Below are 25441 nucleotides of genomic sequence, written 5' to 3' on the forward strand. Positions count from 1 at the left end.
AGTGTTGGGATAGAAAACACAGTGGATATTTAATACAGATGATGGTCCATTCTTTTTTATGGCTGAGTAATATTCCATTGTATAAATACACCACATCTTTATCCATTCATTTATTGATGAACGTTTTTGTTGCTTCCATATCTATTCTAAATAATGCTGCTATAAACATAGAGGTACATGTATCTTTTTGAATTAGTACTTTCATTTTATTTGGGTAAATACCCAGGAATGGAATTATGGAGTCATATGATAATTCTATTTTTTACCTTTTTGAGGAACCTCTATACCGTCTTCCACAGTGGCTACCCCCGCTTCCATTCCCACCAACAGTGCACGAGGGTTCCTTTTTTTTCCACGTCCTCGCCAACACTCATTGTTTCTTGTGGTTTTCATTTTAGCCATTCTGACAGGTGGGAGGCTTGTTGTTTTGATTTGCATTTCTCCAATGAGTGATGTTGAGCACCTTCTTCATGTGTATGTTGGCCATCTGGATGTCTTCTTCGGAAAAAGGTCTATCCGTGTTCTCTGCCCACTTTTTAATTGGATTATGTGGTTTTTTTGAGTTTGTATAAATTGAGTTGTATAAATTCTTTATATATTTTGGATATTAACCTCTGATTGAGTACATCATTTGCAAATATCTTCTCCCATTTAGTGGATTGTCTCTTCGTTTTGTTGACGGTTTCCTTTGCTGGGCAGAAGAGTTTCACTTTGTTGCAGTTCTGATCTCTCCTTTCTTGTGATCTAAGTGTCGTGCATGGTCCCCAAGCACATCTCTCTTTTCTCATCAGCAAAAGTTTTTTCTCTTCTCTTTTTGCAAAAGTATGATCATACCATCGGTGGACAAAAAATTATTAGGTCAAGCTGCCTGGCTGCTACTATTCTAATGACAAGGTTTAAATGCCCACATTTCACCCAGGGCCCCAGCAACAGCCTCAGAAAGGATGTGGTTTCCAAGGAAGAAGGGTATGCTCAAAAAATTCCAACCATTCGTTTTCTGCCATTCTAATGTCACTTGACGAAAGATGTTGCTCAAAGAATATGTCGATAGCAGCTGGGTTCACCAGCTTTTGCCAACACATTGTAGAAGAGTTTGTGATTTTAATCAAAATTTGTCATCCACCCAGAACTTAAGAAACGAATTTTCATCAAAGGGAAATTTAAGCTTCTGAAAGTTACCTAGCCCCAGAGCCACGAGGGTGAACTCTAGGTCCAAAAAGAGAATAAAAATCAATCGTGACAATTATTTTGCCAAATGATCTTAAACTGAAGTGCATGGAGAAGGCTTCCATAAATGTCAGCCGCCACACCAACAGGCGGCGCTGTCCCCACACTGGCCTTTTTCTTGTTAAAAATGCACGTCAATATGCAAAATGGAAGCGTCCCGGATCAATGCCAAGCACACTCTCCATTTCTAGAGGCTCCCAAAATAATCTGCAGAAAGTGGAATTCAAGGGAAAATTTTGTTTTGCTGGAGGCATGTACAAAGAACCTTTAAGAACCATCTTATCTGAGGATTTGTGCTTACTCTTATTTCAACGGATTCAGACCTGAACTTCCTTCAAAATAAGATGCAGGTGAGTGGGAGAGCAAAACATTCTGCAATATCTCATTCACACAGAGGTCACTTCTCTGCCAACTTCCATCACCTAGAGTAAAACCCCAGAAAAACCCAACAAAATGCAAAAGAAATGGTCTTCAGCGTAGCCCAAATAGATGTTGCCAAATCCAACCATTTTGCTAATGAGAGAGCAACACTCAGAACCTATGGACCCTTACGCAACTATTCGTAAAAATCTAACCGTCTCGGTGTATCAGTCAAGAGCCCATCAGAAATGAGACGGCATTCTCCAATTAGGATAATTCACAGAGAACTTAGTAAAGGCAACGTTTACAAAGGAGCTTGGTGTAGGGAAGTTGAAGGAGGTGTTCCCACCCCTAGGCCTGGACTAGGGAAGGAGACGTTTCCAGAATCAGGAAGAAGTTGTAGGGAAAAGGCTACCTTGAAAGGAACAGTGGCCATCAAGGAAACAACCAGCTGAGACAACCCCAGAGGAAGGCCCCTAGGAAATCAATATGGCGGCCGTACTCTCTTCCTTCCTGTCTCTTGTCAGGCTTGCCCAACTGAAAGCTGGAGAGGAAAGAAACCCTTTGATGCCGCCCCTAAAGGTCGGGAGTGGAGAGCAGATCTACAGGAGCAAACTGATATCTAGCACGCTTGATGGATAACTGTGGGTTTCTCAGTCCACGGCAACGTGGGGAAACCAGAAGTGGCTACATTAGATACAGCACGTGGCTATACCCGGAGGAATACAACAGGGAAGGGAAAACAACACGTACAGCAGGCACCAAGACATTCCAATATGTGGATGGCTCATTCCAAGAGTACAAGTTGTCTCCCCAAAGGAATTCAAGTCAAAATCATTACAAATGGGAAAATTTAGGGGAGGCGCCCGGTTCTCCAGGGTGTCATCACCATAGTATAGATGCCTCAATAATTTAATAACAAGTAGCCCAGGAAAGTTTATGAAGAATTCCATGAACTCATCTTAGGCAAGCAGAGATCTGCTCCGGACATGTTGTAAGGTTTCTGCCCAAAGTGGTTGAAATTGCTTTGCTAATTCATGAGAGGCACAATCATAACTGACATTTTACTGAGCTCTTACTACGCACTGGGAACTTCACATGCAAACACCATTTCGGCCCCACACCAGCCTCAGGAGCTAATGTGATCATTCCCTTCACATTTCCCACAGGGCAGTTGAGTAAGTAATTGTCCAAGATCCCAGAGCCAGGGAGAGATGGTGCCAGTTTGAAACCCAGGCACTCTGGACCCAGAGCCTGAGATTCTAACCAAACTCAGAACACTCCCCACCCCCCAGCCCACACTTCCAGCATCTGCTATCTCTACAGCACAATGCAAAGGAGATGATTTAAAAAAGAGAGAGACAGAAGAGAAGAGGAGAAGGAAGGAGGGAGGGAGGGAGGGAGGGAGGGAGGGAGGGAGGGAGGGAAGGAAGGAAGGGAGAAGTGAAGGAAGGAAGGAAGGAAGGAAGGAAGGAAGGAAGGAAGGAAGGAAGAAGGAAGGAAGGGAGAAAGGAAAGAGGGAAGGAAGGAGGGGAGGGAGAAGTGAGGGAAGGAGGGAGGGGGGGGAGGGAGGGAGGAAGGAAGGAAGGAAGGAAGGAAGGAAGGAAGGAAGGAAGGAAGGAAGGAAGACGGGTAGTAATTCAGCGAGTCTGCAGTATAGAAAAGGAACACCTGGAATATTGATTTTATATTGTTGGGTGACACCTTACCAACATTTTAGCAGTTTACAACCCCACCCAGTTAGCAGCCATCAGTTCTGTAGGCCAGAAATATGGACACAGCATGGCTGGCATTTCTGCTCAGGAGCATAAGAAGCTGAAACCCAGGGGTCAGCTGAGTGGCACTCATACCTGGAGGCTCTGGGGAAGGATCTATTTCCTAGCTCATTCAGGCTGTTGACATATTTCAGTTCCTTAAGATTGGAGGATCTCTACGCCGGGGGGCTCGGTCGGTTGAGCGTCCGACTTCGGCTCAGGTCATGATCTTATGGTTCGTGAGTTCGAGCCCCGTGTCGGGCTCTGGGCTGACAGCTCAGAGCCTGGAGCCTGCTTTGGATTCCGTGTCTCCCCCTCTCTTTCTGCCCCTTCCCATGCTCATGTTGTCTCTCTCTCTCTCTCAAAAATAAATTTAAAAAACGTTAAAAAAATTAAAAAAAAAAAAAAAAGATCGGAGGATCACAAGTCCCCGTTTCTTCCTGGCTGTTGGCAGGGACCGCTCCCAGCTCGTCAAGGCCTCCCACACTCCCTGCCCTGTGGCCCTTTCCATCTTCATGGCTGTCATTGGAGACACTCCCTCATGTGGAATTGTTTCATTCTTGGAATCTCTCCCTTCAGTCTTTTTCAAGGACTCGCCTGATTAGATCAGGCCCACCCAGGACAATCTCCCTTTCATAAGGTCAACTGACTACGCATCTTCATTTACACTGGCAAAATCCTTTTTTCCACCGGAGTGATGGAGTGATCTTTCACCGTATTCATAGATTCCTCCCACACTCAAGGGACAGGGATTACCCAGGGCAAGCATCACTGAGAGCCCTATTAGCATTCTGCCTGCCATCCCTGGCATCAGCATAGAGCGATCTCAAAGCTGGAGCTGGCTCCCCCCACTTCTAATGCTGCACACGGAGACAACGTTAGCTCTGCAACCCTGGCCTACACCTGTCTTCCGTAAACCCAGCCCCTTTTTTGTCGAGGTGGTACTTTCCCTGAACCTCAGAGAAGTTTCTTCTGCTGATGTCAGAAACCCAACAGCGGTGCACCTCCTAGGCTTGCGGTGCAGAGCGAGAAGTAAATCCACGTGACTACCTAGCCCAGCACCTGGCAAGGAGCAGGCCCTGCCTTCCTCTCAGCTATCAGAATTAACACTAGGGTTGCCGTTAAGATCTTCATCGCTATTCAGTTTTGAATGATTTCACCAGAATTGAGAGGGGGCCCGGGGTTGAGTTCACAGCACAGCTGAGGAATCTCCCTCGTGGCTGGTGTGTTTTCACATGGATCCTGGGAACAATAAGCCTGGTCACTGATGCATCAACTCAGGAATAAAAGCAAGTGGCCCCTGGCAAGAAAGGAACAAGAATATCTCACATTCCAGCTCCATTTACAAGACGGCTTATCGCCCTTTGCAGATTCCTCAGACAACAAGAGCACAAAGGCTTCCAGGGAGGAAAGCCTGAGATATTCTAATATCTGGACAAAAACATTTGTAAGATTCTTCGAGCACAGAGTCTCCGCCCAACGCAGACCAGCAATTGAAACCTGCCCCTCCCCACCCCCCCCACCCCCCTCCCCACCATCCATTTACTAGCAAAAGCTTCTCTTTTGCGTCGGCTTTGGTTTAAACAGCATTGACTGTCAGGCTACTTCCTTCTAGACACAACTTATTCCAGCTCCTTCTGCATCTTTCCTCAAGGGAAGGCACTAAAGGAGATAAGGCGTGGGGCTGTTCCTTCCTGGGGACTGTGTCCTTTGTGGAAGCATCGCCCTCTTTAACGGGTGAGGGGCGAGGAAGCATCTTCTTTTTTTTTTTTTTTTTACGTTTTATTTATTTTTGGGACAGAGAGAGACAGAGCATGAATGGGGGAGGGCAGAGAGAGAGGGAGACACAGAATCAGAAGCAGGCTCCAGGCTCTGAGCCATCAGCCCAGAGCCCGACGCGGGGCTCGAACTCACGGACCGCGAGATCGTGACCTGGCTGAAGTCGGACACTTAACCGACTGCGCCACCCAGGCACCCCAAGGAAGCATCTTCTGATTGTGTCTGGAGGACTGGCCTCCAAAATGGAAAACAGGTAGAAAAAAAAGGCAACATTAGACTTTCTATTCATACTTGTTGTCATACTAAAAAAAACAAAAACAACAACAAATTGTGCTTTGTTGTATTTTAATAAAACAGCTTGACATTTGCCTCACTCGGTCTGCGTCGGTTGCATAGGGTGTTCCAGGAATCCTGGAAGAAAGCAGGGGGGTTGGGGGCGAAGGGACAGTGGAGTTCTGGTTGTCTCTAGGCTATAGCTTCTTGAGGCTTCTTGCAATGGACGTGTGCCCAGTAATGTGAATCCGCACACGGCATGGTCTGCTCTTCACTACAGCACCTCTCGCAGAAAGTACCAGTGGCTTTAAAATTCCTGCCAAGAAACCTGAGTTGAAGAAAGTTCCAACAATGCAAGCATCTGCATACAACCAGGAAGGGGCTCAGCTGTGGCTTCTATTCCTAGGATGAAATTTTCTGTTACCGTGTTGGCAGGAAACAGAACAAAACAAAAACGAAAACGAAAACAAACAACAGTGATGTTGAGCTCAGATCTGTCGGGAAATCGAAGCAAAACCCCATAAAGTTATCAAGGAGACTATTTAAAATATAGATTCACGTTTGAGGCGCCGGAGTGACTCATTCAGTTAAGCGTCCGACTCTTGGTTTCAGCTCAGGTCATGATCTCATGGTTCCTTGGTTCGATCCCAGCCTCAGGCTCCATGCTGCTGCTGTGGAGCCTGCTTGGGATTCTTTGTCTCTCTCCCTCTCTCTCTGCCCCTCCCCTGCTGGCTCTCTCTCTCTAAAATAAATAGACTTAAGATAAGATAAGATAAGATAAGATAAGATAAGATAAGATAAGATAAGATAAGATAAGATACTAGATTTACTTTTAGATCCATGCTCCAATATTTTCTGTACTAGAACATAGGCTCCAGAAGGGTCAGGACATCATTTCTTCCAACACTCCTCCATATTCTTAGCCTGACACATAGTAGGTGTTCTATAAATATCTATTCTTCAATGACTGAATCTTTAATGATGAGTGGGGCAGATTATATTTTCCAACAATATCCCTGACAACATCTCCCACCCACATGCCGGTCCACAATACAGTGTCACGATCTGCTCGTTAAGAGGCATGGTCTGATTCTCCGCGTCTTGAATGTGGGCAGGCTTAGCACCACTTTGATGGACAGTTTATGGAGGAAGAAATGCTGTGTGACTTTGGAGACTAAGTCAAGCAAAGCCATGCAGCTTCCCCATTGGGTTCTCTTGGGATGCCTGTTCTAAGAAGCAAGCTGTCAGGTAAGAAATCCAGCTACACTGAGACCATCATAATGGAGAGACCATATGACTGTGCTCTGTTCAATGGCCCCATCCGAGCCCCGGGGCCCCTGTGGATGTCCATATGACCTCCTCCTCAGCCAGCAGTGGACTGCACCACATGGCGGGCTCCAAACGAGGACCACTGAGTTGAGCCCTTTCCTAATTCCTGCCCCAGAAATCGTGACAAAAGAAAACGGTTGGTTTAAACCACTAAATGTGGGGATAGTTGGGTACACAGCAGTAGGTGTCCAGAACAATGGACTTCATCCCAAGTACATGTTAGGTCTTGGTGTTTTTAAATAGTGGTATAAAACCATCACAAGGGGCACCTGGGTGTCTCAATCGGTTGAGCATCCAACTTTGGCTCAGGTCGTGATCTCGTGGTTCGAGAGTTTGAGCCCAGCATCAGACTTGATTCTGTCAGTGTGGAGCCCGCTTAGGATTCTCTGCCCCTCCCCAGCTCACCCTCTCTGTGTTTCTCAAAATTAAATAAACATTAAAAAAAAAAACCACAAGTCATCAAACGTGTAAAACTAAGCATGCAGTTCATTGCTAATACTAATTTTCTTTAGTGAGAACAAAGAGGTCCCTGCCCTATTAATGAATAATTCAATTATAGATCATTTCAGTTTTAACTTATTTAAAACTCTAACTTTTTATATATGCTTTACAGTAGATAATAAGATATCGGTACCTTAGTGCAAATATATAATTTGTAAATAAATATACAAAATATTGGTGGAGCATGCTCAAAGTATATTAAAATTGGGGTACATGATCAACTTACCAGCCACTGAGAAATTAACAAAACAAATTAAACCTAGCGCAACTCTCTGCACAAAATTTCAGAATCTTCCTGGACTTCTCTCACCCTGGCCTGAGCCTTGCTTTAAGAAATCCCATCTTACCAAAAACAGTAAGATACCTAGGAATAATCCTAACCAAAGAGGTAAAAGATCTTTACTCTGAAAACCACAGAACACATATGGAAAAAATCCAAGAGGACACAAAGAAATGGAAACATATTCCATGTTCATGGATGGGAAGAACAAACTTTGCTAAAATGTCGATACTACCCAAAGCAATATATACAGTTAATGCAACCCCTATAAAAATACCGCCAGAATTTTTCACAGAGCTAAAACAAACAATCCTAAAATTTGTTTGGAACCACAAAAGACCTCGGATAGCCAAAGCAACCCAGAAAGCAAAGTTGGAGGCATCACAATTCTGGATTTCAAGCTATATTACAAGGATGTAATCATCAAGACAGTATGGTGTCAGCACGAAAACAGACACATAGACCAATGGAACAAAATAGGAAACCCAGAAATGGACCCACAACTATATGTCAAGTAATCTTTGACAAAGCAGGAAAGAATAGCCAATGGAAAAAAGGCAGTTCCTTCAACAAATGGTGTTGAGAAGACTGGATGGTAACAGGCAAAAGAATAAAATCGGACCAGTTTCTTACACCATACACAAAACCAAATTCAAAATGGATGAAAGACCTAAATGTGAGACAGGAAACCATCAAAATCCTGGAGGAGAACGCAGGCAGCAACCTCTTTGACATCAGCTGTAGCGACTTCCCACTAGACACGTCGCCGGAGGGAAGGGAAACAAAAGCAAAAATGAACTACTGAGACCTCATAAAGATAAAAAGCTTCTGCACAGCGAAAGAAACATTCAACAAAACTAAAAGGCAGCCTATGCTATAGGAGAAGATATTCGTAAATGATATATCCAAAATCTACAAAGAATTTATCAATCTCAACACCCCTCCCCCCAAAAACAAATCATCCAGCAAAGAAATGGGCAGAAGACATGAATAGACACTTTTCCAAAGAAAACATCCAGATGGCTAACAGACACACGTGGAGATGCTCAACATCATTCATCATCGGGGAAAGACAAATCAAAACCACAATGAGATACCACCTCACACCTGTCAGAATGGCTAAAATTCACAACGCACGAAACAACAGGTTTTGGCGAGGATGCGGACAAAGAGGAGCTCTCTTGCACTGTTGGTGGGAATGCATACTGGTGCAGCCACGCTGGAAAACAGTGTGGAGTTTCCTCAAAACATTAAAAACAGAACTATCCTATGATCCAGCAATTGTACTACTAGGTATTTACCCAAAGGATATAAAAATACAGATTCAGAGGGGCACGTGCACCCCGATGTTTATGGCAGCCTTTTCATCCGTAGCCAGACTATGGAAAGAGCCCAAATGTTCATCGACTGACGGAAAAGGAAGACATGATGTGTGTGTGTGTACACACACACACACACACACACACAGTGGAATATTACTCAGCCATCAGAAAGAATGAAATCTTGCCATTTGCGACGACGTGGACAAAGCTAGAGTATATTATGCTAAGTGAAATTACTCAGAGAAAGACAAATACCATGTGATTTCATTCATATATGGAATTTAAGAGACAAAACAGATGAACATATGGGAAGGGGAAAAAAGAGAGGTAAACAAACCATTAGAGGCTCTTAACTATAGAGAACAAACTGAGGGTTGATGGAGGAAGGTGGGAGGGGGATGGGCTGGATGGGTGGCGGGGATAAAGGAGGGTGCTGGTCGTGGTGAGCACCGGGTGTTGTATGTAAGCGACGAATGACTGAATTCTACTCCTGAACCAATATTGCCCTGTATGTAAACTAAATGGAATTTAAGTAAAAGTTAAAAAAAATAAATAAATCTCATCCTGAGTACTTAGAAAAGCAACGTGTGTTGCAGTTGCCAGACTTCTCGGGTTCAAATCTCTGTTCCGTTCCTTACTAGCTCCGTGTGTTTGGGCAAATTACTCGACCCTTTCTGAGCCTGCTCCCTAATTTGTAAAAGAGGGGATTAGAAGACTAGCTACTTCATAGGATTGCTGGGAAAATCCGAGAAAATAATTTCCATGAAGAACCTACCCGGCATGGTATGTGGCTGTTGGAATCACCACGAGCCACACCTAATAAATATCAGCTGCCATTACCATTTGGGAAACCTCCTAAAAAACACACAACAGGCAGGAAAACCACGTGAAATGGGACTGTGTATTAGACTCTAAGGGGTATTTCCAGAAAGACTCATATGGGGAAGGTGCTCAGTCCTATAAAGAAAAACAATAATTTCTCTGCAAAAGGTCTCTGAACGTATTAGCTGTCCCAGGATTCAGTGCCCAACACCAAAGCAAAGGGGTGGCAGGGTAGAGAGAGAAGAGAAGGAAGGCTTATTCCGAGCTCGGGACACATTCAAAATGACGCTCACATTTTATATCTGGAGTTTGAGAAAATGAATCCTCAGACTCTGTTTGGATAGGAACCGTGAACCCACCACCAGGAACCCCGGGAATGCCTACAGGACCTGCATACACGGTCCTTTCCCTGCCTATCTTCGAACCTCTGCCCTCCACGGGCAACCTGCTGCCATCTCTTGACCGAGTAAATAATGTTGTGGGATCTTTTTTCGGAAGATATAATAATACCACAGTGGGTAGAGGAGTGGAATTTCTAAGAGAAAGGCTTTAACTGGGGGAAAAAAAGAATTTGTTTCATGAGTTTTCCCTTTAAAGACTGTTTGACTCCAGTGACCGGGGGAAATCATGGTGGCCACAAGTCACGTCACAGTGGCATCCCCTTCCTACCAATAGGAGGAGGATTGGTTCAAATATTGCCAACCAGCAATGAAGAAGACACAATAATAATTTTTTTAAATATCTATTTATTTATTTTTGAGAGACAGAGGAGAGGGAGAGCAGGGGAGGGCCAGAGAGAGAGGGAGAGAGAGAAGCCCAAGCAATCTCTGCGTTGTCAGCACAGAGCCCAACTTGGGCTCAGTCTCACAAACCGTGAGGTCATGACCTGAGGCGAAATCGAGAGTCGGATGCTTAACTGACTGTGTCACCCAGGTGCCCCAGGAGTCACAATAATAAAGCTTTGTTGTCACATCAAATTCTACTGGGATGGACTGGGTGTCTGCCATTTGCAACTGCTTCTCCATAAGCATGGCAACGTTTCTCTAGAACTTTCTGTGAGACATGTGACCATCAGTAGTCTCACTGTAACTTTTAAAGTGCCCTAAATCCTTCCCCTAGTTCCTAACCCACAGGAATGGGAAGTACTTATGCCATTTTAACAAAGGTCTTAAATCACAGAAAAAGGTAAACACGTTGTTTTGCAAAAAGAAAAAAAAATACCATAAATCAAGTGGGAACATAACAATAGACAAGAATGCTTGCAACACGTTTGGCAATCCTTAATCCTTAAAATGCAAAGAGTTCCTACAAATAAATAAGTAAAAGGGCCAACAATACATCAGCTAACTAGACAATTACAGGACAGGAAATCTAAATGATCATAAAACCTCAACAAAAACAACAACAAAAATTTTTAAATGAAATAACTAAATAAATAACAAAGACAACAACAACAACAACAAAAGACCTGTTTCACCCATTAAACTGACAGATGGTACCAAATGCAAAAACGTCCTTGGCTGGCAGTGGTTCGGGGCACAGACTGGTAAGAAAGTGAAGCCCCGCAAACTTTCTGGAAAATAATCCTCTCTGTTTACTTAAGTTAAAATTACACATACTCTTTGACCCAGCGGTCCTACGTTTGAGTAAGTCCAAAAGCAACAGCGTGCAAGAGAATGCAAATTGACAGGTATGTGTATGCACACGTGCACACACACCCACGTGCTCCTATCTGGTTATCAAGCTACAGGAAAAGGAATAGAACGCGCATCAGGCTGTTAATATCAGTAATTTAATAGAGACAACACTGAAGGGGAATAGAGAAAAAAATCCTATGCACTACATTTCTGCGCTTATTATAATGCATTGGTATTTGTTTTGTAATTTTTTTTTAACAAAGCAAAAAAGAGATATCATATAACTTGACTGTGTGATCTTAAAACAAGTCAGGCGTGAGTCACGCCCTTCCTTCTCATGGAGAAGAGTGTGCAGTCTTTAAAAGCCAGAGATCCACCTGGCGGATCCCCCTGACGGGTGGGGACAGGAGGGGGAAGTGTGACAGGGGAGGAGGCAAGAGGGAAGAAGGTTATGAAAACAGTAAAACTCTTGGAATTTTGTACTTCAAAGCCATGCTAAATAAACCAAATAGGCAAGAAAGGATGATGAGAACTCCTTCTCACATGAAATATCTTTTTATACCCCACAAATTAGAAATGTATGTGCAACTGGCCAAGTACATATTTTCCAGGACTTAAAAAAAAGAAAGTGCACAGTTTAGGTAAAGGCCCAGAGCAGTTTTTAAGCACCTACTGCCAGTCACCCTCCAGCTGCTTTCAAATATTGATTTAATCTCCAAAACATACCAATGGTGACTCAGTACTCCCAGTGATTCACACCTTAGTTTGAAATACCATTAGGAGCCAATCCAGTTTCTGATGGAAATTTTTCCGGAACACGAGGGAGTTTTGCCTGAAGGAGATGTTTCACTTTGGAGAATTTGGGTGGAAAGTGTCACAAACCTAATTTAATTTCACTTAAGCAAACAGGAGCCTTCATTTTTTTTTTTTTTTTTTTACATACCATAGAAGTTTAAGTGGCATATCATCTACCTTCAGGTAAGGCTAGATCCAGCAATTTCAAGATCTCATCAAGACTTTTTCTCTCTTGATTTCTCATCTCTGTTTCCATTAACGTTGGCTTTATTGTCTGGCTGACTTTCCCCTCGGAGTAACAAAGCACCAGGCTTCCATCTATGGATTTTGTGGTCCTGGTGAAAAGGTGGCTTTTGGCTCCCAAAAGACCTCATTAAAGTGCCTGGCATCACTATCATTGGCCACCCTGGGATCACTTGTCACACCCGGAGCAGAAAGAGGACTCATACCTCTCCAGACTTTATGGACTGAGATGAGGGACAGCAGAGTCCCCAGAAGGAAATCTGAGGACTGGACTTGGGGCAAGCAATATAACAGATGTCTATCTCAGGGGAGACAGAGAAGGAGTGATTTAAGCCACGGAGCTCGCCAAACTCTCAGGTGTCATCCTGGAGCACACAGCCTGCCATGTGGAGAATATTAAAATGAATGAGAAATCAAGAAACGCCAGGAAGCCGGGAGGTCACATCAGGATAGTGGAAACATCTGACTCGCTGCTTCAGAATGACCGGTGATACTTACACCCTGTAGCAGTCGAGAGCCCTGGGATCCGAACTCAGTTCAAAAGCACACCCCACTGCATCTGCCCACAAACCTGTGGGCTGTGTGCCTGTGTGGAACGCTTTAACTTCTCTGCACTTCATTTCCTCATCAGAATTATGGAGCTGATTACAGTACCCACCACCCGAACTTCTGGCCAGCATTAAACGATTCTGTGTCTCCCTCTCTCTCTGCCCCTCCCCCGTTCATGCTCTGCTCTCTCTGTCCCAAAAATAAATAAACGTTAAAAAAATAAAATAAAAAAAATAAATGAGAATACATTTTCTGTTCAGGAGGGGTGGGGGGCAGGGAATCCAACTGCCTGAGAGGAGTCTCCATGCTCCTGCTCACCGGCTAAGTGAACCTGGGCCATTTATTTCACTGCTCTGAAATATGTCCTCGTGAGAAAGCAGCAAAATTAATAATTTACTTGTCGCCTGTATTTTTTTTTTGGGGTGTGGGACTGACCACACAGGTGTTGAGCGCCGTTCTTGGCAACACTAAAACTCAACATGCAACAGATGTTGGTCTTGTGGGGCTCACTCCCGTGGGTGAGCCCTTGTTGGTCTCGCTCCCATGCCTTCGTTGCCGCTGTTAGAACAGAGCCTGGCACATAACAGATGCTCAATAAACACTTGTTAAATGACCAGTTGAGTACGGTACCTGAACCCTCAGCCTTCTCATCTACAGCTTACCACATTCCCTGCATTTTCTGATTGAGATTTATATTCAATAAATTATTATCGAGCACCTCTTTGGTTTAAGATAGTGCCCTATACTCTGGGAATAGAGCAGGAAACAAGATGTGCACAATGACTTCTGGGAGTTTACCACAGAGAGAGGAAGGGGGACTATACTTCAGGAGGACATAAGGTCTGTGAAAGAAATAAAGTCCAGGGGCACCTGGATGGCTCAGTCGGTTAAGCATCTGACTCTTGGTTTCGGATCAGGTCGGGATCTCACGGCTCCTGAGTTCGAGCCCCATGTCAGGTTCTGTGCTGACAGTGCAGGGCCTGCTTGGAGTTCTCTCTCTCTCCCTCCTCCTCTCTCTCTCTGCCCCTCCCCCAGTGTCTCCCTCTCTCTCTCTCTCTCTCTCTCTCTCTCTCTGAATAAATAAACAAACCTTCAAAAAAGAAAGGCATGCTCAGAAAAGAAGAGGAGGGATGCTGGTCTGCAGGGGAAAGAATAAGAAAAGGGCTCAGGGTTGGGAGGGGCAGGTGCAGGGGGACCTTGAGGACCACGGTAGGAACACTGCTCGCTACGACTGGAGACCAGGGAAGGACTGCGTGGGACTTGCATTTTTCAAAAGATCACTCGGGCATCTACGATACGGGGATGCCTAATAAAGTGGGAGGCCCAGTGCAACCAGAAATAGTTACCCCTGGTAAGAGCTCGGGGTGGCTTTTAATACGTCAGTCGGCAGCATCATTTACATACTGAAATGAGGGACCATTCACGGAGTTCAGTGAGCCCAGAAGAATCCTGCAGAACCAGGAGTTGGTCAGAAAACCCGACAGATGCTAAATTTTGCCCTGCACCTTCAGATCTTTCTACCTCAAACCATAAGCTGCCATCATGCTTCCACACTAGATTCACTCTGTCCCAGAAGCGAGGACTATATCTTCTATCAATATAGACATGTGCATATATGGAAACATACACATTGTGCACAGGGTCCTAAATCAATGGGTGGGGCGTACTTAAGAGATAAACAGGCACCGGTTCTCGCTACCTATGGTCAAACCTATGTGGTTGTTTTCCTTCCTTTCTCTCTAGGCGTAAAAATAATGCATTTTGTATGCTTTTCCCCCACTGTGATCATTCTGGTTTTGTGTATTAGTTCTGTGTATTGGTTACCCTGGCAACATGGCCGACTTGGATCTGATTGGCCAGGTTGTCAGTTCATTGTCAGAGCCGTGGGCCCAGTTTTGAGCAGAAGATGTGTGTGCGTTAACCTGAGCTACACAGGCAGGCTCGGCCAGGAAAGCCTCATCCAGCAGAACCTTCGCATCCTCTCTGCCTGCCAAAAGGACCTTTCCTCCACCTGCTGTGAATGTCCCTCGTCTTGCTTTTGGGAAGGTGCAAGCACTCCTCTGTATCCTTGAAATATCTGTTAGGAAATGTGCTCAGCATTGCTATGCTCAGCCCTTGGTGCAGAACATATTTATTTATAACGAGAAATTAATTCTCGGGAAAGCAGAGGGAGGACGGTCCAATTGCTGGACCACGGGATTAGAGCCCGTTACACAGCCTGAATTCAGACGTGCTGCGCAAAAGAAAGAAGGCCCAGACTCAGCCAGATGCTTCCTTTTCTGTAAATACTTGTCATTCATAAAGAGCCTTACCTCAAGAATGAGGTCCTGGGGCTCCTGGGTGGCTCAGTCAGTTGAGCGTTCGACTTTGGCTCAGGTTGTGATCTCATGGTTCTTAAGTTCGAGCCCCGCATCAGGCTCTGCACTGACAATGAGAAGCCTTCTTGGGATTCTCTTTCTCTCCCTCTGTCTCTACCCCTCCCCTATTTGCGTGCGCTCTCTCCCTCTCTTTCTCTTTCTCTCAAAATAAATAAATAAACTTAAAAAAAGAGAGAATGAGGTCCTAGGACCAGAGTATGCTAAGGATTTAAACTGGGATAAAAATCACAGCCCAGGTTATGCCAACAGTATTGAACCACTTATTTATTCAATGTAGGAGATGTGTCATTTACTCATTAGAGGCTGGTTCTTTCACTTACCAATTACGCAGGGAAAAAAGCAAAGCCCCACTGAGAGCCAAAAATCTTTCTGAGCCAATGAACAAAAAATCCCACACAGAGTAAAGTTATACAGACTGATGCCTAAAAAAAAAATAGCTATATTTTTCTTATTTGCACAAATTTCTAAGTAGCCCTACCTGACTCACTGTTCAAAATCCTTGTGTTTTCAAAGGAAGCATATCATTGACACCTGGACCCACCACGCTCTCTGAACAGATTATATTTAACCACACTGCATAACCAGCATGGTCTTAATATAGATGTAAAAGTCATTGGCAAGCAGTCATTTTTTACCTGGGTTAAGTGTTACAGTATGTTCAGTAAAGTTAACATTTAGGCTGTCCAATTTTAAAGAAAAAAAAAAAAAACTGAAGGGAAAAGAGACAAGAAGCACGTTCTAAATAGTCTTCCCAAAGAGATGATTACATAGTAATAATTCCTCTGCTAAAGTTACATGGGGGGAGGGGGGATGCCTTCTAGAACTTACATTTTTCCCCCATTGAGAACAAATGCCTTGTTAATCATGCACAGAGCAAGGAGAGAACCAGGATGTGATCAGGGAACCAACCAACTCCTTCAGGACTTAGGCAATAAACCAAGTGACATGAGCTTTTGAATATCGCATGCCTTCTAAGGTATCATCTTGTGTGGTTGGATTTGGTTAGTGACTCTTGCCTGCGAGGCTATCGATAGTGCACGTGCCGAGTCAACACGGTTTCTAAATCTTCCAGTGACACAATGGTACAGCCTTAGATTTGTGCAAGGAATGTTCCTTTGCTAAGCATACATATTTAAAATATATCGCAGTTTGTATCATTCTCCTTTCTGGTATGTTTTTATTGGGATCCCCCAGAATGGAACTGGTCGGGGCCTCTCAACCCCTGAGAGGTCTGCTTGCTCTGGGATTTGTGCCCAGGGAAAGTTCCCAGGGAACGATCCTCCCTTGGTTGGGGGAGGGAAGGAGCTTTGGTAAGTGGAAGCTTCCCCATCCGGCCTCAGCCTGAGTAAAGGAAGCCACCCTCCCCGACTTCTCGCGTCCCATGACTCCAGACCACAGACAAGTGCCCAGAACATCACATGCAGATTTCCGGAGAAGACACAACCCAGCCAGGAAATGAAAAACACGATGCGAGTCTGTGGGGCTGGCATTCGTTGAAAGGAAAAAAAACAAAAAAAACAAAAAACCAGAGTGGGGAAGAGAGGTGGAAAGCAACAACGAAATTTGGAGCCAACAGAGATAATTTGAGGGAAACCAAAGAATGGAGCCCAGACGGAAGATTCCATGAAAATCCAGGCAGAAGACGCAGTGATGAGCGAGGAGACAAAAAGACACGGGTATTAATAAAGCAGAGGGAAAGCGAAAACGCAACACAAAGGCCTGTGGTTCTACATACCAGCCAAGGTATATACACACGCCAATAAAAGCAGGACAGTGGGGAACAAAGGATGTCATAGCAACCTCAACAAGCCCCGTCGTGCTACCAACTGCCGTGCTCTTGGTCATCCATCAAGGAGCCTCCGAGATCCAAACACGGCATTCACACGGGGAGGGCTGTGGCCGCCCCAGTGGGAGGTGTCTGAGCCTCTGCGACACAGCCTGGCCACTCTTTCTCCCTTCCTCCCCACCTAACATCCAAGCTAGGTGCGTGCCAAGCCTCTGTCTTTCTTGCCGAGATGCAGGGAAACAGTCTGGACGCGGGATCCCGATACACTCAGGCCCCCAGATTATGCTTCCCAAATTGTTTCGGATCTGTGCTCTCGAAAACTCCCCTGACCTTTGAAAACAAAGGCAAGATAATAACAAAAGGGGTGTTAAAGCACACAAATGCATTTTGCTTGATCTTGCAAAAGCCAAGCACCCCCGCCGCTCAGATTCATTTGGGATTGCGGATTTCCAGAGGGATATGAAGCTCATTTACCTGTGCCTAATTCAAAAGAGAAATGCTCATTTCCTTCCACCTCAATCTTCTACTTAAATTATAGGTCTCTTCTTTATTAATAGACCATCGCCTCTTTCTACTTTCTTCTGGTTTGAGTGGGGGAAATACTGTGACTTGGAGGGGGGGAGCGGGGAGAAGGACAGATAAGTGTTTCACCAGCAAGACTTGGAAGGCTGCAGAAAGTAAGAGAACTTTTACAAGAAGCTAATGGAGATATTGACATGTGTGTCTGGAAGTCTAAACTTAGCAAAGTGTAAGGCAAGAACAGGCTTCCTCACTTTATTTCTGTATCTGGAAAGTTTCAGCGGCTGGTACCACATGAATATTTATTAATGCATTGTGAATCAGAACCTGTGATTATTACTTAAACTATCTTTTTACCTTACAAGCTTCAACTCAGAAGAATAAAAACACATCTGCTTTTGCTCTTCCCATATTTTATTCAATGTTTTAACAGCTTTGCTGTAAATATCTCATCCATTACGATTCAGTTGTGACTATATCGGCTCCACATCTTCTGCTTTATTACTGTCATCACGGTTAAACAACACACGGTTAATTCTGTTAACTAACAAGTTCATTGTTCCAGCTAGTCAGCGATCTCCCGTTTGTTGGGTCCACGTGTTAGGAGACTAGGTTATAAATCAAAGAAGGGCCTGAGTGAGGTGTATTCCCTTTGCGAAGACGAGTGGGCTATTATTTGAGATGGTCATTTAACACGTTGTTGTGGAAGAAGTGAGTCAATCTGAAGATAGGGCCAGATCCAATCGTGTTAGATGACGAGATTGCACAACGCTCGAAGAATCCAGCCCTGGAATATGCAAGAGCTTCAGATTCTCTGCATGAAACCTGCACTCCTTTATAGCCCCCATCCCATGTGGACCTTGGAAACCTGGCTTCTTCTGGAATCTTCCCAGCAGAAACATGCTTGCATTTTTCCCCCCTCTAGATATGATTTAGTTTGCCTGTCAGTGTGGTCTGACAGTCAGGAATGTGGGTTTTGACGTCCAGCAGATCCAGATTGCTTCCCGGCTCTGACATTTGCCAGTTGTGTGGACTGGGATGACGCACTCACCATCTACGACCGCCATCTGTAAAATGGGAGCAGTAATCACACCTACCCGTCAGGTGGTTCTGACATTTGAAAGAGCAAATGTGCATAAGGTTCTATATCAGTGAAGATTCGAGGCAGGAAATAGAACTCACTAGAGCTATTTCAAGCATGAAATGAGTTAATTTGGGTATTAGGTATGCTCTCCGTTATTATGATAATGTCGAAACACATACATTGGCTTGAGACAAAGAGCATTTATTTAAGTCATGGGTCTGTGGATCAGAGATTCGGGCTTAGCTTGGCTGAGCGGTTCTCTTGGCCATGATAGGCTCAGTCCATGTCTTGGTGCTGTTGGCCGGTGCATCTCAGTCAAATGTGTCATTCGCCAGCAGGACGACCCAGGCCACTCCCCGGGCAGAAGAGCAAAAGAACTTCTTGGGTAACGTTTGCTAGGATCCCATTGGCAAAGCCAGCTACATGGTCAGCTCACAGGCAAGGGTGGGGGTAGATAGAAAGTCCCACCCAAGGCGGCTACATGTGAGGGTGACCAACCATTCTGGTTTTCCAGAGCCTAAGGGGTTTCCCAGGATTACAGGAGTTTTAGTGTTAAAACTGGGACAGTCCTGGGTCCCCACAGGATGTATTGGTCGCCGTGTTGCCGCATTTATGGGGCAAGAACATGGACACGAGGAGGGTTCGGAATGGAAGCCTTATGCAAGGGACTTAGGAGTTGCCCATCAAATCGTTGGAAGGCTTGGAGAAAGAACTATTGGTCTGAAGGTCACGGCATTGGTTTTGGGGCTAGGACAGCCTCCACTATTAGCCCTGCCACCTAGCAACCAGACGCTGGAACAGGGCAACAGGCCGCCAGGGGATCACCACGCAGTGCTCACTTGTCAGGTATCAGAGTCCCAGACCTCATGGTCACTCCTACCTTCCAGACTCCCCTAGGACAACCGATGAACAGTACCTAACTCTCACACAGAGTCCCAACTACAGGAGAATCTGGGAGTTATGCTATGGAGCTTTCCAACCTTCTGGAGGAGGGGCAAGAAACGGAGCACGAGTGGCTGGGTCCACAAAGGCTCACGTGAACATCAGGCGTTCGCGAAGAACGTTACCCGCTGTTGTTGTGGTCAGATTCATTCAGGTTGAGTCGTTGACAGGATCTGCTACTAATCCCCAGGTCTGCAACCCTCTGTGCGGTTTCGCTAAAATTATAGGCCCACAGGGTTATCTTCTAAGATACCTGATTCCCACAAGGCTAACTTCAAATCGGCAGAATCATTACAAAGAAAATGGTTTTTATAGCATCTCAACTCCCAAGGACAATGGGGGAATTGTTACGAAGGCACATGCCTTTTTTCACCTTGTTTTGCTTTAGGTATGATTGGAATTTCTTTTTTTTGTTTTTTTGTTTCCTAATTCTTCTGAAAACTATCTGGGTATTCTCAGAATCTGAAAGGTTTTGTTCAGATTCTGGGAGAAGACTTACATCAGTTCCCATCACTTTAGCCCAGCTGACTTCTTTGTAATCACACGTAGTTGCAAAATAAATAAGAAAGAAAAAAAAAAAAAAGAATGAATTCTGAAGGCGTCTGAAATGAACATCATAGATCGTGGCCTATATCTGACCTATTCTTAAGAAAGAAAGAAACAACACACCTATCTTAAGAAGGTCACTTGAGTCTACTGATTCCAAAGCACAAATAAGCTGAATTTATTAGGGAAAATTCCGGTTCATTAGAGATAATTTCTCTAAGACACAGTTCCTTAAGGAAAACATACCTTCGCTGTGATTCTAAATCTGTCTCCTGAGAAATCTCAGATGCCTGCTGATCAGTTTGAATTCTTTGCTGCTCTTAACTTTCTGGCTGCATGTTAGAAATCATTTTAAATGAATTGAATAAAATTCACAAGTGTTATATGCCAGCAAATGATGAACTCACAGGAAATATGACTCAAATCCACTTTTTTCATTTTTGGTTTTTTCCCCTCATAATAAATAGAAATGAACAAATGTGGCTTTAATGACATCTCGGAGTGAGAGCTTTTATTGATATATTATCAGTTGGAAGCGTGTAATGCTTGGGTGAAGTAAACTCCATTCCGCATATTTATAACCAGATTGAAAAAGGTGTGTTTGTTATTTTGTGTGACACTTCCTAATGATACTGAAGTTTTGTATATGAAGATATACAGGCACCATCATAAAAATGAACAATATTTCAGCTTACAAAATGTTTCTTTGATTGAAGATGTTTTTGTGCTTACTTAGTTTCCAATTACTTTCTTTAACCTGTGCTCACAAACTCACAAATGCCTCTTCCTCACTCCCGTAAAGCCGTAAACAGACACTGCAAAGAGGGTCAGTTGAAACAAAATGGGAATTGCCCGCTCCAGGGTCACAAGTCCTCCTCCTCCGGACAGCTGAGGTTCTGGTCATGAGCTTATTACGATCTGTATCAGGTCAGACTCTTTCGGTTATTAAACATAGAAACAGGCTTAAGAAAAAAGGGAGTCTATGGCTTATGCGTAGAGGGCTGGCCTCAGTCACCGTGGGATGAAGGTGTTCGATGATGTCACCAGAGCCTGATATCTCGTCACCTCTCAGCTTTGCTTTCTGATTTGTGCTAGATTTCTTTTAGACAAGGGTTTCTCCACCGAGTCTCAAAATGATAGCAATAGCCCCAGAACACATAGTGTCTCTCTGTCTCTGTCTCTGTCTCTCTCCCCTCTCATCTCCAAGCAAGCGAAGAAAAACTAAGAGTCTGCCTACAATTGCCTAGAACTGCTCACGTGCATACTTCTGAACCAACTGTTGTTACCAGGGGTGTATTAGCTACCTATTGCTGTGTAACAAATTATGCCTGAAAGCTTAGCAGAAAAAAAAAAAAAAAAAAAAAAACATTCATTTAGTACTTCAAAGTCTCAGTGGGATCCAAGCATGGCTTAACCAAGTCCTCCAACTCCAGAGTCTCCAACGGGCTGCAGTCAAGGTGTTGGCCAGTTGTCTCAAGGTTCAACTGGGGCCAGATCCACTTCCAAATTCACTCAGGGGTGTGGGCAGAATATGGTATATTGGGATTGAGGGCCTTAGTTCTTCCTTGGCTGTTGGACAGAGGCCATTGTCTGCTCTTTGCCACATGTGTCTCTCTGGCTTTATCAGAAAGAGCAAATGAGAGAGAGAGAGAGAGAGACAGACAGACAGACAGACAGACACAAAGAACAGAGAGATGGAATTCAGTTTTCAATCCCAGTCTTGGAAGTAATATTCCATCACTTTTGCCATATTTTATTCATTTAGGAACAAGTAAATTAGGAGCTAGCTCACTCTCACGAGGAAGGAATTACACCAAGGAGTGAATATCAAGAGATGAGATCATGACAGCCATTCTGGAAGCTGCCTAACACAAGGATAATGAAATGTGCTGATTGGTTTAATATCAATTTTCCATGTTAAGATACAGACCTTATTAACAATTGCTTTTGTCTGTATCATAATTTATTGAGTGGATACATCAAAGTTTATTCAACTTTTTTTCAATTTATTAAACTGAGTTATTTACGGGTCTTAAAATTTTTCTCTGGTATTACAGATAAGAGTGTGGCACTTCTTTCTTTAAAAATCATTCGATCATCATATCCAGGATATCCGAACTCAAATGCTTATAGGGACATGGAAATGGCCCTCTAAAGGGACAGTGGTCACTGATGTCCAGCTTCCTGCCAGCATGTGGGAACATGAACCCTTATTTCCCGGTTCTTCAAGAAAAATAGGAAATTCATACTTATATGCAAACTGCTTTATTGGTTCCACTAAAAATAAAATACACTTAAACAAGCGTGCTGGCCAAAGCAAACTGATCTGTGGGCTAGATTTGACACACTGACTACCATTGGAGGCTGATGACCTAATGGCTGTACTTCTGAAATCAACCAAAAGGGGAAAAAAAAAAAAACCCAAACAGGAAATGGCAAAACTATGGGGACATTAAAAATATCAATGGTTCCCAGGGGTTAGGGGAGAGAGTGATGAACAGGCAGAGCACTGAGGATTTTTAGGGCAGTGAAACTATCTGCATGATACTCTAATGGTGGATACATGTCCTTATACGTTTGTCAAAATATATAGGGTGCACAACACCAAGAGTGAACCCTGATGTAAACCATGCACTTCGGGTGACAATGATGTGTCCATGTGGGTTCATTGGTTGTCGTAGATGTACCACTCTGGTGTGGGGTGCTGATGTGGGGGGTGGGGGAGGCTCTGGGTGCGTGGGGGCAGGAGGGGCTCTATGGGAACTCTCTGTACCTTCTGCCTGATTTTGCTATAAATCTAAAACTGCTCTAAAAATAAAGCATATTAAGAGGTACCTGGGTGGCTCAGTCAGTTAAGTGTCCAACTTTGGCTCAGGTCATGGTCTCGCTATTTGTGGGTTCGAGCCCCGTGTCGGGCTCTGTGCTGACAGCTCAGAGCCTGCAGCCTGCTTCAGATCCTGTGTCTCCTTCTCTCTCTGCCCCTCCCCAACATGTGCTCTGTCTCTTTATGTCTCTCAAAAAAATAAATAAATGTAAAAAAAAAAATCAAATAAAGCGTATTTAAAAGACTGAAAATAAAGGAGTGGGGTTATGTGTATTTTTTTTTTTCTCTCTAATTTTCCACCGATTCTTCAACAAGCAAATTGTACGGGCAGGCTTCACTTTGCAGAGTAATGTGGGACTATAAAAATGACTTTACAGGCTGAAACTGTGCAAAACGATATTAATAATCAGTGGTAAAAATTCCAATCGTTCCGTGACCTTTAAAATGTTTGCCAAAACATTAAAACTGCCTTACTGTTGCTTATAAATGCATACAAAAATGCTAAAAAGAAATAGCAAAGCTAAAATTTATTTCATACGCTATACTTTAATCATTAGAAACACTGGGAATGAATGTGTGTATTTCTTTGTGAACACTCATCAAGTTGTTTGAATACGGCTGGTTGGTCGTCTTCTCATTATAGACCCTAGGATATAAAAAAGAGCTTCTTTTCCGTGCCTCGGTGAATCGTCATGCTTAATTTGAAGTTCAGATCAGCTTCCGACACCTTGATCTCCTTGCTTTCACTGCCATGAGCTATCTCTGCGATTCCTAAATGTGAAGCTTTGGTCAGCGTCACTTTCTCCTTGTCACGAACACTTCCCTTGTTTCCTGACACGTTTGTCCCCACTAAGTTCCTTCAGCTGCACATTTAGAGCCTCTCCGGCACCGGCGGTGGCCACATTCCCGTGGACAGCTGTCCCTCCGATAACGTTTCACTCCCAGAGTCAATTTTCATTTCTTCGCTGTACTTTTAAGTTAGTTGGACGGTGCCCTGCTTTGACTGGTCAGTTGCATAAAATGCCACGTGGGTTTTCCACCGGGAGGCAAGGAGGCGACGCGGCCACACGCTTTGCTGTCTGTGTGCGCCCGCACACAGATGTGCAGAAACCAGTCGCCGACAGACCAAGGAAGGGATGAGATGGGTCCCTCCTCGGGGAGCCCCTCTGCTCCCCGAATGTGGTGATTCGTGGCCCGAAGGGCTGGCGGTGAAGTTTGTATTTCATGCAACTGCTCACACTTAGTATACGGTGACAACTCAAAACCGAATCATGTTGCCGAGAGGACTGGTGTGAGTTAACCATAACAGGGTCACTGACGTCTGTGCATGGCAGAGCCATGCAAAGCAAGGACGGCCAGTATTTAGCGCTGGAAAAAATAAACTTTATTATAAAGGAAAATGATTCTCTGGTTCTCTTTTGGTCATAGACGGACCCAAGGACTAAAGATAGCCTATTGAAGAAGACACACTGCTGGTTGAGTTCAGTTGATTTATGACCCTGGAGACCTCACGGAACATTTCGTAACGCTATTTTGTTCAGACTCCCTGTGAATATGTACATCTGGAGACATATATATTTATGGAAAATGATAAATATGTTTTCTCCCTTACCTTCTGTCTAAGTAGGTCAGGTTGGCAATATTTTCAGTAGTTATTACATTTCAGCCAATGTCTTTCCAAGAGCATGTAGAATGTAGCGGTAAGATACACATGGGTGGTAACAGTGTGCATAGGACTTCAAAGTCCTATAAATACGATTGTTTTCTGAGCGCTAAACTGGGAAACTAGAACATCGCGGATCAAAGCAGAGAAACGCAAAGTCAACTTAGAAATATAATTTTAAACGCTACACGATGCCCTTAATAGAGGCAAAATGGATAAAAGTCAACAATCCTTCAGGTTTTTTTTTTTAATAAGAGGAACTTAGCAAAACAGCAGTAAAGAGGAAATTCCTTAACAGGGTAAATACCTATAGCAAATGTTACTCTTAATGTTGAAAATTCAGAAGAGTTGCTATTAAATCTAGCAACACAACAGACATGCCCCATCACTGATGCCGGACAACAGAGTTCTGAAGGTCCCGGCCAACAAATTAAGAAAAGCAAAGCAAATAGAAGGATAAGGATTAGAAAGGAAGCAATTGGGGTGTCTGGGTGGCTCAGTCGGTTAAGCCTCCGACTTCTGCTCAGGTCATGATCTCACGGTCCATGAGTTCGAACTCCATGTCGGGCTCTGGGCTGACAGCTCAAAGGGTGGAGCCTGCTTCGGATTCTGTGTCTCCGTCTCTCTCTCCCCCTCCCCTGCTCACATTCTGTCTGTCTCTCTCTCTCTCTCAAAAATAAAAAGCATTTTAAAAAATTTAAAAAAAAGGAAGCAGTTACTATCATCATTTGCAGCAGACAAGTTCATCAATAAGGAAAATAGAGATTCAACAAACGATCACAACTAAGAGAAAATATCAAAGTTGTTGAATATCAGATGGGCATTTAA

At 44.0% G+C, this 25441-nt stretch overlaps 1 long non-coding RNA gene across 1 annotated transcript; it reads left to right on the forward strand.

Annotated features, from left to right (window-relative positions):
- Positions 1 to 14777: 14777 nt before the first annotated feature.
- Positions 14778 to 21958, forward strand: LOC122237152. Its single transcript, XR_006215362.1, has 3 exons — positions 14778 to 14917; positions 20929 to 21053; positions 21892 to 21958. It is a non-coding gene; the product is annotated as an uncharacterized LOC122237152 (long non-coding RNA).
- Positions 21959 to 25441: the final 3483 nt, after the last annotated feature.

The sequence above is a fragment of the Panthera tigris genome, chromosome A3 (assembly GCF_018350195.1).
Source record: "Panthera tigris isolate Pti1 chromosome A3, P.tigris_Pti1_mat1.1, whole genome shotgun sequence".
NCBI lineage: Eukaryota > Metazoa > Chordata > Mammalia > Carnivora > Felidae > Panthera > Panthera tigris.